This window comes from Eptesicus fuscus, chromosome 17 (assembly GCF_027574615.1).
Source record: "Eptesicus fuscus isolate TK198812 chromosome 17, DD_ASM_mEF_20220401, whole genome shotgun sequence".
NCBI lineage: Eukaryota > Metazoa > Chordata > Mammalia > Chiroptera > Vespertilionidae > Eptesicus > Eptesicus fuscus.
Window position 1 is genome coordinate 10,308,806 of NC_072489.1, and position 13,475 is coordinate 10,322,280.

At 38.4% G+C, this 13,475-nt stretch overlaps 1 long non-coding RNA gene across 1 annotated transcript in view; it reads left to right on the top strand.

Moving 5' to 3' along the window:
• The first annotated feature begins 5,505 nt into the window (after positions 1 to 5,505).
• Positions 5,506 to 13,475, top strand: part of LOC129152059 (uncharacterized) — a 32,376-nt gene continuing 24,406 nt past the window's right edge. Inside the window, exon 1 of the long non-coding RNA XR_008558803.1 lies at positions 5,506 to 5,611. This is a non-coding gene — a long non-coding RNA (uncharacterized LOC129152059). The remainder of the gene's footprint in view (positions 5,612 to 13,475) is intronic.

Below are 13,475 nucleotides of genomic sequence, written 5' to 3' on the forward strand. Positions count from 1 at the left end.
TGCTCTCCAGGTCTATCCATGCTGTCACAAAGGATAAGATCTTTTTTATGGCTGAGTAGTATTCAATTGTGTAAATGTACCACTGCTTTTTAAAAATTTTCATCCACTAAAACATTTGTACATTTAAACAATATGATCTAACTGCAACGTTCTAAGCTTTTACATAGCATTTTAATTATGCCAATCCCACATCTTCTTCCACCTCATTAGTATCATATCCTTATTGACTCTGTTACTTTCTCACTAATAACCATATTATCTCCAATTCTTTTCCTCTACAGATTAGATTCTCTGGAAAATTAGTTCAACCATTTCTTTACAAATTCCTAAACTCCTCTGTTTCATTGTCTTTCCCTGGGACAGATACAGCCACTGTGCTTCCCGACCGCAGTGGAGCATTTGGGCACTATTGGAGACCATACATGAAATAGCAGTGCTAGCAAACATCTCTGACCAAACCCCCAGGTGCTCCCTCCACATCTTCCAGAAACCCAACGTATGTTCCTAAATTAACTCACTTTCCCTTTATTTACAAGGGCTGTTTCCAAGCTTTACTTTTAGCTAAAGCTTATTTACTTTTTAAATTTTATTTTTCTACTATAGTTGGCATTGAACACATTTTTGTATTCATTTCAGGTGTGCAGCAGAGCAGATAGACATTCATGTAGGTTTCCAGGTGTTCCCTCCAATAATTCCATTCCCGCCTGGCAGTCTAGATAGTTATTACAGGACTAGAGGCCCGGTGCACGAAATTCGTGCACAGAGCGGGGTTCTCCCTCAGCCCAGCCTGTACCCTCTTCAATATGAGACCCCTTGAGGGATGTCCGACTGCCCGTTTAGGCCCGATCCCAGTGGGATCGGGCCTAAACGGGCAGTCGGACAACCCTCTCACAATCCAGGACTGCTGGCTCCCAACTGCTTGCCTGCCTGCCTTCCTGATTGGCCCTAACCGCTTCTGCCTGCCAGCCTGATAACCCCCTAACCACTCCGCTGCCAGCCTGATTGATGCCTAACAGCTCCCCTGCCAGCCTGTTTGCCCCTAACTTCCCTCCTCTGCCGGCCTGGTCACTCCTAACTGCCCTCTCCTGGAGGGTTGATCACCTCCAACTGCCCTTTTTTGCAGGCCTGGTCCCTCTCAACTGCCCTCCCTTGCAGGGCTGATCCCTCACAACTGCCCTCCCTTGCAGGCCAGGTGCCTCCCAACTGCCCTCTCCTGCTGGCCATCTTGTGGTGGCCATCTTGTGTCCACATGGGGGCAGGATCTTTGACCACATGGGGGCAGCTATATTGTGTGTTGCAGTGATGATCAATCTGCATATTACTCTTTTATTAGATAGGATAGAGGCCTGGTACAGGGGTGGGGGCCAGCTGGTTTGCCCTGAAGGGCGTCCCAGATCAGGTGGGGGTTCCCTTGGGGTGTGAGGCGGCCTGAGCGAGGGGCCTGTGGTGGTTTGCAGGCAGGCCACGCCCCCTGGTAACCCAAGCGGAGGCCCTGGTATCTGGAATTTATTTTCCTTCTACAATTGAAACTTTGTAGCCTGGAGCGGAGCCAAGCCTGGGGCTCCCTCCGAGGCCGCAGCCATTGTGTTGGGGTTATAATTGAAACTTTGTTGCCTTAAGCAGGTGAGCCCGGCCAGGGTGTGTGGAAAGCTTTGCTTCCCCTGTTGCTGGCGGCAACCCTGGCCTGCTCTCTCAAGCTCCATTCTGCTGCCATTTGTTTGAATTTGTTTACCTTCTATAATTGAAACTTTGTAGCTTGAGTGGAGGCTTAGGCCTGGAAATGGCAGGCGGAAAGCTTGGCCTCCTCTGTTACCTAGGAAACCTTGCTCTCTGTGGCTGTAGCCATCTTGGTTTGGGTTAATTTGCATACTCGCTCTGATTGGATGGTGGGCGTGGCTTGTGGGCGTGTCGGAGGTATGGTCAATTTGCATATTTGTCTATTATTAGATTAGATTGTTGACTATATTCCCTGTGCTTTACCTTACATCCTCTTGACTATTTTGTAACTGCCAATTAGTATTTCTTTATCCCATCACCTTTTTTTACACTGTCCCCCAAAACTTCACCCATCTGGCCTCCACCAGTTTGTTCTCTGTATCTGTAAGTCTGTTTCTATTTTATTTTGTTTTTTAGGTTCCACATATAAGTGATATCATATGATTTGATATTCTCTAGATATTATGTTGTCTCAAATGGTGATATTTCCTTCTTTTTTACAGCTTAGTAGTATTCCATTTTGTAAATGTACCACAGCTTTTCCCCCCACTTACCCACTGATGGACATTTGGACTACTTCCATGGCTTGACTATTGCAAATAGTTCTGTAAAGAAGGGGAACATATGTTCTTTTGAAAGTTTTTCAAGGTTTGTTTAGATATATTTCCAGGAGTGGAAATGTTGGGTTATAAGGAAGTTCTATTTTTACTTTTTTGGGGGAAACTCCATACTTTTTTCACAGTGGCCACACCAATCTGCATTATAAATTCCCTTTTCTCCACATTCTCACCAACACTTGTTGTTTGTTGATTTATTAATGATAGCTTTTCTGACAGGTATGTAGTGCTATCTTATTGTGGTTTTGTTTGCATTTCTCTAATGGTTAGCGATGATGAGCAACTTTTCATATGTCTGCTGGACATTTGTATGTCCTCCTTGAAGAAGTGTCTATTCAGGTTTTCTGTCCATTTTCTAATTGGGTAGTTTGTTTTTGTAGTGTTGAGTTGTTTGAGTCCTTCATAAGTTTTAGATATTAACCCTTCATTAAATGTATCATTGGAAAATATATTGTTTTTCATTTTGTTGAAAGTTTTCTTTGCTTTACAAAAAACATTTTGGTTTGATGTAGTCTCAATACTCATTTGCTTTTCAACTTGGGAGTTCAATCATCACTTGCTTCAGACAGTCCTTACTGATAACCAAGACTGGATTAAATCCCCTTGTCATATATTCCCATAGCACCTTCTATTTTTCTTTGTATAACTTGGCAACTTATTATTTGTTCAAATTTTACTTTCCTGTAAAAATTAAATTTCTATGAAGAGTGACTATTATATGTTCCTATTTTTTAAAGTTGTAACCTCAACCCCAATACAGCTTCTACCTCATATAATTTTTTTTTAATATTGCCTGGCTGGTGCGGCCCACTTGACTATCATCCTGTGCACCAGGAAGGAGGTCACCAGTTGGATTCCTGGTCAGCACACATGCCCAGGTTGTGGGCTCGATCTCCAGTATGGGGCGTGCAAGAGGCAGCTGATGGGTGTCTCTCTCTCATCCCATGGATGTTTCTCTCCCTCTCCCTTCCTTTCTCTGAAGTCATCTAAAAATATTTTTCTCTGAAATCAAAGACAATTTTCCATCACAACAAAAATAAGAAAAGATAAGAATGGCATATCTCTTATCTCAATCGAATTCTCTTTTTAACTCTCAAAATCCATTTTCTTAACTTTATCAGTGAGGATGGTTTGCTCAAAATAGCCTACATTGATTGACTTTACTCTGATGTTAACACGGGCCTGTAAAGAACTAAATATACAAGCCCCTCTGCTTATTTTCTATGTTTACAACAATACTTCACAGAAATATACAGATGGAAAGATGCCAGGCAAACACTAAGCCAAATGCAATTAAGTGGTGTGTAGGTTCATTAATTTTAGACAAAAAACAATTTAAGGCAAAGCACATAAAGATTTAAAAGACACTATGTATTAATGAAGGAATTAATAAATTAAAGTGATAGAAAAGTCATACATGTAGCGATTAACACTGTGGTGTAGTATACAAAGCAAATTTTCAGAATTGTCAAATTTAAGAAATCCACAATTATATAGAGTTCAGGCTAACTATAATAGCTAACAATCATAGGATATAAAGACAAAAAATTAGTATAATTATAAGAATGATTATATATATTTGTATGCTCATCTGTATATAAATTTATACATGTATTTATGTACATATATGCAATGTATATACATATACAAACACAAAACAGATAATTTTCATTAATTTCATGATAAAATGTGAATTTAAAAATTTGTCAAGTTAATATGACACAATGGAACAAATTTTCAAGAATTTATCTCATAAAGCTATCACTGGGTGAGCCCTGGCCAGGCAGTTCAGTTGGTTATATCATTGTCCCAATACACCAAGGTTGAGAGTTCAATCTCTGGTCAGGGCACAAACAAGAATCAACCACTGAATGCATAAAGAAGTGGAATAGCAAAATCAATGTTTCTCTGTCTCTCTCTTTGTTACGTTTCTCCACACCTTTCCTCTTTCTCTCTTTAAAATCAATAAATTAAAAACATTAAATTTTAAAAATAAAAGTATTACAAAAATAAGTATATATTGTGCTATCACTGGATGAATGCAATCCTATCTAATAATAGAGTAACATGTAAATTACCATCACTCCGCTACGCCCACAATTGGGCGGTGGGAGGTTGGGGGGCGGGACTCAGGGTGGCCTATCCGGCCATTGAGAGGCATGGATCCGCTGCCACTGAGGGGGGCTACCCTGCTGTTGAGAGGCGCAGGGGGCGGGACCCCGCCCCCTGTGCCTCTCAACGGCCAGATCCGCGGCCGCTGAGGGGGCCTGCCGCGGACACCCAGCTGTGCCTCTCAATGGCAGGGTAGCCAGTTGTCCAGGGCAGCCCCCCTCAGCGGCCATTGAGAGGCGCAGGGGGCAGGAGTTCCTCCCCCTGCGCCTCTCAACAGCAGGGTAGCCCCCCTCAGCGGCTGCGGACCATCAAAAGTGTGGGAGCTGGGTGCCTGTCTGCTCCAGCACCAGGCCTTTCAGAAGCCTCCTCCTGGTGCACCAGCGGACAGGCACCCAGTTCCACCGCGAAAAGCGAAAGAATGTAGGGGACCCTACACGTGCATGATTCAATCATGCACTGGGTCTCTAGTAGTACATAATTTATCCAAAAATTTAGTATACTGTACATGTAGACTTAAAAAATATAAAAGACAATAAAAACTGTTATTCATAAGTTACTCATAATTATGAATAGTGAACAATGCAATCTACAAATTAAATTATTAAATAGTAGCAAATGATAACATATGAAGCCTTAAGGGCTTCAGCTACAGTAGTATTTAGAAAAAAGTTATTTTAAAAAATCTCTATATATTTAAAAGGCTAATATGCTAAGTGTCCAACCGGTCGCTATGACGTGCACTGACTACCGAGGCAGATGCTCAATGCAGGAGCTGCCATGACGTGCACTGGCCACTTACAGAGAAAAGGCACTACGGATCTGGTGCCCACAAAGCAACACTTGGCTTCTCCCAAGGAGGACACAGGCCCCGCCACCACCCCCGAGCTACACCCCACCAAATCGCAGTTGACGCTGCCGAGACCCCATGGCGCAAAATGCGCCCACAGCCCAGCCCAGCCTGGAAACGGGTCACAGTGGGTGCCACATAATGACGTCACGTAGCAACACCCAGCTTCCTCTCCCTAGCGACTAGCCTCCTTGCAGTTTCTTCAGCCCAGGAACATGACTTGCTTTATAGCCAGATGGAAACATGTTATACATTAACCAAATGTCTGTGAAGTGTTTTCCAGTGCCTCATTTCATTTGATCCTCACAGAAGTCCTGGAGTAAGTAGATAGGAGATTCGGTGGAATCCTATTTTCTTTTCATTATTCAGAAAATGGAGATTTAGAAAGCTTAGAAACTTGACCCGACTGAAAAGAAGTAAGAAATGGTGGACCTTGAAAATGACTTCAGGTTTTCTCACTGCGCAGAATATAGTCAAACACCGCTGCAGTTAAATATTTAACCCTTTGTTCTCCCTGCGTGATCTACAATAATAATCTGCGGTGTGTTGGTATTTACTTCTGTGTTGCTGACAATTACCTGAAAGAGAAGTTGGGGTGCTTCACTGGGTTGGAGAAAGTTTAGCTAAATCAGAAAGCAGGTCGAATTAAGCAAGTTTATTCCATATCTATAAAAGGCTAAGTTGACTCGTGCATGCGTGATACATATAAAGCCCTCGCTGGTGCCAATTGCATGCATGTGTTTCCATCTGTCATTGTTGATCGTGAATGTGGTTGACACTTCTATTATAGAGAAAGGGCGAATAATGATATTAAAATATTTCTTCTAATTAATTTCCTTTCAATGTGCATGAATTCATGCACCAGGCCGCTAGTATATTAATAAAACAATTATTAAAAAGAAATAATGTAGCAAACTTAAAAAAGGTAAAATGGAGGATATAAAAATAAGTGCAAAATTAAAAACAAATAAAAAAGAACTAAAGAATAAAAAGGGTGAACAAAACTTATTCTTTAAGTCCAGTCCCATTTCTTCAACTCACCCCGAGAAATTAAAATTTAACAGACTAATTAAAAAAAACACAGATCTTTGATTAGTTGGAACAAATTCAAAGGACATAAATACAGACAAAAGTAAATATATTTAAAATTGTAAGGAGCTAATAAAAATAAAAGAATGCAATTAATTTAAGTATATATTTTATTAAAATGAATTCAAGAAAAGATAAAAATCCTGAATGAATATAAAGAATTTACATTAAATTTATAATCAAAATTATCCCTTCCAAAAGGCCACTAGATGGCTTTATATGCAAGTTTGAGCAAATTTTTCAAAGAACAAATAAACCCTGTGTTATGCAAACTCAGAGTGTAATGAAACAAAATTCTAATTAAAATATTTATGAGCTTAATATAAACTGGATGCTTTATTGAAAAGGTCAAACTAAAAAATAATAATTTATCTCACCTATAAAATACACTATATTAAAGCAAATTCAGTAATGCGGAAAAATGCATATACAGGGAAAGAAGACATTTAAACATCAGACAATCTATTGTACCAAACACCAAATCAATAGCTAAAAGGTTGATAATCTATGACAACCTCTATATCTATCATTTATCTATCATCTATCATCTATCTATCTATCTATCTATCTATCTATCTATCTATTTATCTATCTATTGAACATTACCTAGCATATATGTCATATTATATAATAAGTACAGTAATTACATAATTATTACATAACATTCAGTACTTTGTGATCAATATTTTCTCTAGAAATTAGAAACAAGTCTCACAGCTAATAGCAAGGGATAATAGAAACATTCTTAAAGTGAGAATGAGATAGGACTGTTTCATATCACTGCTCATATAAACTAGGAAATAAAATGAGAGGCTTAAAGTGCTGAAATAAAAAGAGAAAAGAAAAAGTGTCAAAATTTACAAAAGGATATTCATGTACAAATAATCTGAAAGTCCTGGCAAACAATTAGAATAGAGTTCAAAGTGTGCTGAATAAATATTAACAAGTAAATGATATTACATTTCTTATTCCTATTAATAAAAGAATATGAGTATGTTTATACTCACCATGTGTCATAAAACTTTAATAATAGACTATCTTTTTGTGCACCCTATTACGATGCACACCAACCTTCTTTCCTAATAGACTCAAACACTTATTTTGGAAGAGGACTATCATAGCACACATTGTTTAAGATTTTAGTATATATATATATATATATATATATATATATTTCATTTAATCAATATATGTCATTTTGAATGTTTCAATCTTAATAAATAGAATATTGTTGTGCATCAATATGCATTTATTTTCTTAGTCTTATGTTTAAATATACATCCATATTGTCATAATCTACTATATTTTCACTGCTTTAGAGTGTATTATAAGGGCATATTGCAATATATTCATACTAGAGACCCAGTGCACGAATTCATGCACCAGTGGAGTCCCTCGGCCTGGCCTGCAGGATCGGGCTGAAACCAGCTCTCCGACATCCTCTGAAGGGTTCCAGATTGCAAGAGAGTGCAGGCCAAGCTGAGGGACCCCATTGGTGCACAATCAGGAGGTTGGCCAGCTGGGAAGGGACCGCAGGAGGCTCCAGGGCGTGTCTAGCCCATCTCGCTTAGTCCCTATCTGCCGGACCCCAGCAGCAAGCTAACCTACTGGTCAGAACGTTTGCCCGCTGGTGGTCAGTGCACATTATAGTGAGCAGTTGAGTGGACTTAGCATGCCATTAGAATATTATGCTTTGATTGGTTGAACAGACAACCTAATGACTGGACACTTAGCATATGTGGCTTTTATTATATTGGATATTTCCATCTTGGACATTTTCTTTGGTTTCAATGGTTTTGTGGTTAAAATATTACTTATGTGTACATTTCATATACAGATCACATTATACATTTGTGAAATGGTTACTATAGAGTTTATACATAGAATAGAATTGGTGAGTCATATGCTATGTGCATCTTCATTGCCAAATTCTCTAAACTGCGGATAAAAATTTACATTCAAATCACAGAGTGAAATGATAATCCTAATCATTAGTATTGACAGGTGTGTTTTTTGAACTTTTCTCAATCTGAAGACAATTGGGGTATTAATTTTGCTTCCTTGCTTAGTAGGAAGATTAAATATCTTTTTACATACTTATTGGTCACTGTTTTTTTTTCTGCTAAGATTTATTTCTTAATAGTGTGTGTGTAGGAGGAGGGGCATGAGGGTACATATGGACACTAAGAATTATCTTGCCCACCATGCATTTCAAATTCTTTCTAGTATGCAAAGGCTAGGAAGTCAAAATCAGCAATGTGAAGACTCCCTGGACATGAGGGCTTCCCTTTGTCTTGAAGGCTCTGACAGTTAGATGCACTTTGATGTGATAATGAGTCGCCCTGGGCGAGAGGCAGTGTGGGGTGCATCGTTTGCTTATGTCGATTCTGTTGGAGGCACTGAAGTTCTGAGGTCAGGCAGCAAAGACTTCTAATTTTCTCCATAAATCACTTGGATCCTTTTAAACGAATGCCCTGGATATTGTGTGGTTATTTTCCTATTGATTTACCTATCAACCTCTCCCACTATTTATCCATCTCCACATACTTTAATGTAACTTCTCAAATTATATAGATATGTATCTGTATAAGACTACTTCAAGCTGTTTTAAGTGTTACATTTTTTGCTACATTTTCTAATATTTGTTGCTAGTGTACTAGAATTACTTATTATTTTATTGCTCAACTTCACTGTAAAATAAACCACAAAATTCAGTCACATGTAAGAATGAGCATTTATCCTTATGCTCAGAGCTCTGCCATTCAGCTGAGGTGACTTCATTTCAGGTTGTGTGTCTATGGGTCACCGGGGCCTCTCTGCTCCCTGCATGTTCATTCCTGAGCCCAGATGAAAGCAGAGCAGCAGCAGCCTCCCACTGGCTACTGCCTCCATATTTTTTATCTACTTTGCAGCAAAGTTCTTTAAAACAATGCTCTAGAACAGGAGATGGCAAACCACACACACACACACACACACACACACACACACACACACACACCACAAAACACCAATAAAGATAATTATGCAATTATAAAGGACAGTATAAATGCATGTTTCTTAGTTCTTACTAGAGGCCCTGTGCACAAATTTGTGCACAAGTGGGTTCAGGTTGGCCCACCCCAATTGGGACCCATTGGCAGGGCCGGCCTTGGGGAGGGGCCATGGGTGGTTGGCCGACTGTCCCTGTCCCTGACCAGGGTTGGGGGGGGTTATTGGAGGCTGGGCTGGGGGGGATCTGATCGGGGCCAGAATCAGGCCTGTTGGCTGCCACAGTGTGTGTCATAGCCACCAGTCTTTCTGGTCATTCTGCCACTCTGGTTGCTGGGCTTTTATATATATAGATAGTAAATGATTAGAAAATTACATAAAGCAATATGTATGTAATTTTATTGTCATGGCTCTAACATACAGAAATGTAAAATATTTGCAAATAACCCAGAGGTGTGGATAGGAGCAAAGCTGTATTAGACTAAAGAAATTAAGCCAGATGGTAACTCAATACCACAGGGACAAATGGAAAGAATCATAAATGGTAAACAAGAAGATAAATATAACAAGCTTTGTAAATGTATAGTTGTTCTCATTTTCTTTGAGGTTCTTTAATTGACACAAATAATATAAAGCTATTTATAAAATTATTACAATGTTTTATTGTTATGCTTAATAAGCATAACAATAATAGCACCAAAAGGAGAAAGAAGAAATAGATCTCTATTGAGTAACATTTTTATATCCCAGTGGATAAAGTTAATGCAAATCTGAAGTTGATTCTGATAGTTGCTCTAGGGTTTACCATATACATCTGAATTAATTAGAAAATATAGTAAAAACCTTCATTAAAAGAATTAAAATGTTATACTAAAAAATCCATTTCATACAAAAGAAGTAGTAAAGGAGGAATAGAGGATTATAAAGCCATGGAATATAGAAAACAAAAAGTAAAAAGGCAGATGTAAGTCTAACTTTATCAATAATAACATTAAATGTGAGTTGAATAAGTAATTCAATCAAAGGCAAAGGGGAAAAACATGAACCCACTCTATGCTGGCTATAAAGGACACATTTTAGAGTCAAAACCACAAATAGGTTAAAAGTAAAATGACTGAAAAGATATATAGTAGTTAGCAAAAAAGAGCGGGAGTGGCTATACAAGTAAGTTCAGAAAAAAATAGACTTTAAGCAAATGTTCATAGCGTCATTATTCATGATATCCACAAATGGAAACGATTCAAATACCCATAAATTGATTAATGGATGAACAAAATGTGGCATAACAAAGTCTTATTTGGCAATGAAAGGAATGAACAAATAGCAGCAACACCAAACTGTGGAAGAGGGAGAATCTGATTTCTAGAGTTGACAAATTACATTATTTAAAATATCCAGTTTTCTATTCCTTTAAAATAATTTCTATCTCTTTATTGTACTATATTTGGCAAAATAGTGCAATTGTATTTTTATTTGTTTTTTTAGACATTGTTTCCTATAGTTCCTTTTTTAAAAAAAATATTTATTGATTAAGGTGTTACATATGTGTCTTTATTCCCCCATTATCCCCCATCCCCCCCATTTATGCCCTCACCCCCCTGTTATCTGTGTCCATTGGTTAGGCTTATATGCATGCATATAAATCCTTTGGTTGATCTCTCCCCCCTTACTCCCACCCTCCCTTACTTTTCCTCTGAGGTTTGATGGTTTGATCGATGAAATAGCTGATTTAAAGCCTCTTAATTACCATTCTAATTAGCTAGACATTAATAATAGAAAGAAGGCAAAGGGAGGCCAGATATTATAAGGGTGGCCATCTGGGCAGCTTCACCAGGAAGCTCTCCACAGGAGAATACCGTCCATTCCCTGCAAATCACTGGGGGAAGGAGTCCAACACAGGTGATGGACGCGTGGGCAGTAACGTCAGGGTGAGGTAGGGAAGTGCCTGTCCCTCTAACCTGGATCACTGGCCAAGGGGGTGAGGCCACTGCAATCCTATGAAAACTCGGAAATACATAATCCCCAGACAAAGGAGTTTGTAATCTTGGCTCTCTGGTGGCTCTCTCGTTCCTCTGGTTTCTTACATGCACCCGAGTTCCCCCGATAGCCATGTGGCCCTCGCCTAGAGGACCCACGTGCAATGGGCTGACGGGCTGCAGCGGAAAACACAAACGGGGCCAGCTCATTGCTGGATCGGACTGTGTGCCACGTGGAACAGAAACCCTGGGCCTCGGCTTCAATCCTAGCTCTGCTGCAAGCAAAGTGGGCCTTTTCCCCTGGTGGGACGGAGGGGAATGGGGCCCTGGAAACTTAGGTATCTACTCCGATGCAAAAAAAATGTCACTTACACTCCTTTGCAAGACTGGGAAAGTCCCTTTTCTCATGATATCGCAAGAATCCCGCTTCCACTGGCAATGGGTGGGGACACGGAGAGCTACCCACCGATAACCGTTTCTTTCACTTTTAAATATTGGTTTTCAGTAACTACATTGATCTTGACTTTTGGAGGCTGCCTGTGAAACACTTAGCCATTCCTTATGTCAGATCTAATTAGTTGGTTCCTAACTATTAATCTACTTCCTGAAATTTTCTCTTTATTGTGGATTTATACTTTAAAAAAACATGTTTCTGCCATCTCAGTGAGTTTTTGAGAATGAATAAATAAATTTAATATTTTATTTTTAAGAATATGAACAAAATACAAAAAGGAATTAATATTTTGTAAAGCTAGGCAGTTGGTATAGAGGCATTCATAACCTAATTCTTTAGACTTTAAAAATAGATTATTATATTTAATAATTTAAAAGGGGGTTGGTGGTAACTGGAACTGAAGTTGACTGGTTTATTGATCAGATCACACCTTTTTTATAGTATAGTCAGTGATTTTTTTTTTTTTTTTACTGAACTGGCCTATGAATTCATTTATTCTACTTAAATTCCATTTCATAATGTAGTTCAAAGTCTTTGTCATTTTATCTGGAGATTATTTTTACATATCTACTTTTGACTAACCTTTCCTCATTTTTAAAAATAATTATTTATTCAAAACCAGTTATCTTGTAAACTTATCATGATCAGAATCACAAAACCTAGATTTAATTTTGAGTGTTAATAATACATTTATTTTCCTTTATTTCAGGACTCGATAATCTGTCCACAGTCTACATGCATAAACATAAGATATTTCATATTCTCTCTGGCATTACAGAAGTTTGAGTATTTCTCTGAATATATTTTTTACTTATGTGCTTTTAAAATACTGTATGCCTGGCCCTGGCTGGGTAGGTCAGTTGGTTAGAGCATCGTCCAGATATGCCAAGGTTGTGAGTTGAACTCGGGTCAGGGTACATAAAAGAAGCAAAGAAGCAAACAATGAATGCATAAATAAGTGGAACAACAAATCAACACTTCTCTCTCTCTTTCTTCCCCCTTCCTCTCTTTCTCTAAAAATCAATCAATAAAATACTGAAATGCTTTCCTACCATCTCAGAAAACTTCAACAAGTTTTTCAAATCCAGATATTGTACCCTGGCACACTTCAGAAAGTCTACCTTGATGTCTCCCATCTTCCTTAAACTTGCTAAGCATATGTATTTAAAAAATTTAACTGTTAAAGTTTACTCTGTGCTAGTTATTGACATCCTTAATCTTGACAATTCATTATTTTCATCTTTTATTCCCAAGACATCAAAATAAATATTTTGTAATTTTTCATGGTAGCCAGCTTAGTGTTGAGCTCTGGAATTAAATATTGGTTGGATGGTTCTTCCATTATTTGGATGGATGAATCATGTTATGGTTAATTGATGAAATTCAATATTACTTGATAGATACTTTCATTCTTTATGTATATTGATTGGACAATTATTCAATATTATGACCATAGATGAGTTTAGCAAGTCACTGCTAACTTAACTATAACTTAGCTGTATTAAGGTACTCAATAGGATAGGGGAACGTGTCACTGAAAAGTATTCCAGATTATATATTCTGCAGAGAAGAAGTATAAAATAACACAAAGATCTATGATTTTAAGAATTTAGAATATGTCTGATTATAGGTGCAAGGTAACAAGCTTTGATTCCAAGTCTTTCCAGAAGGTTGGT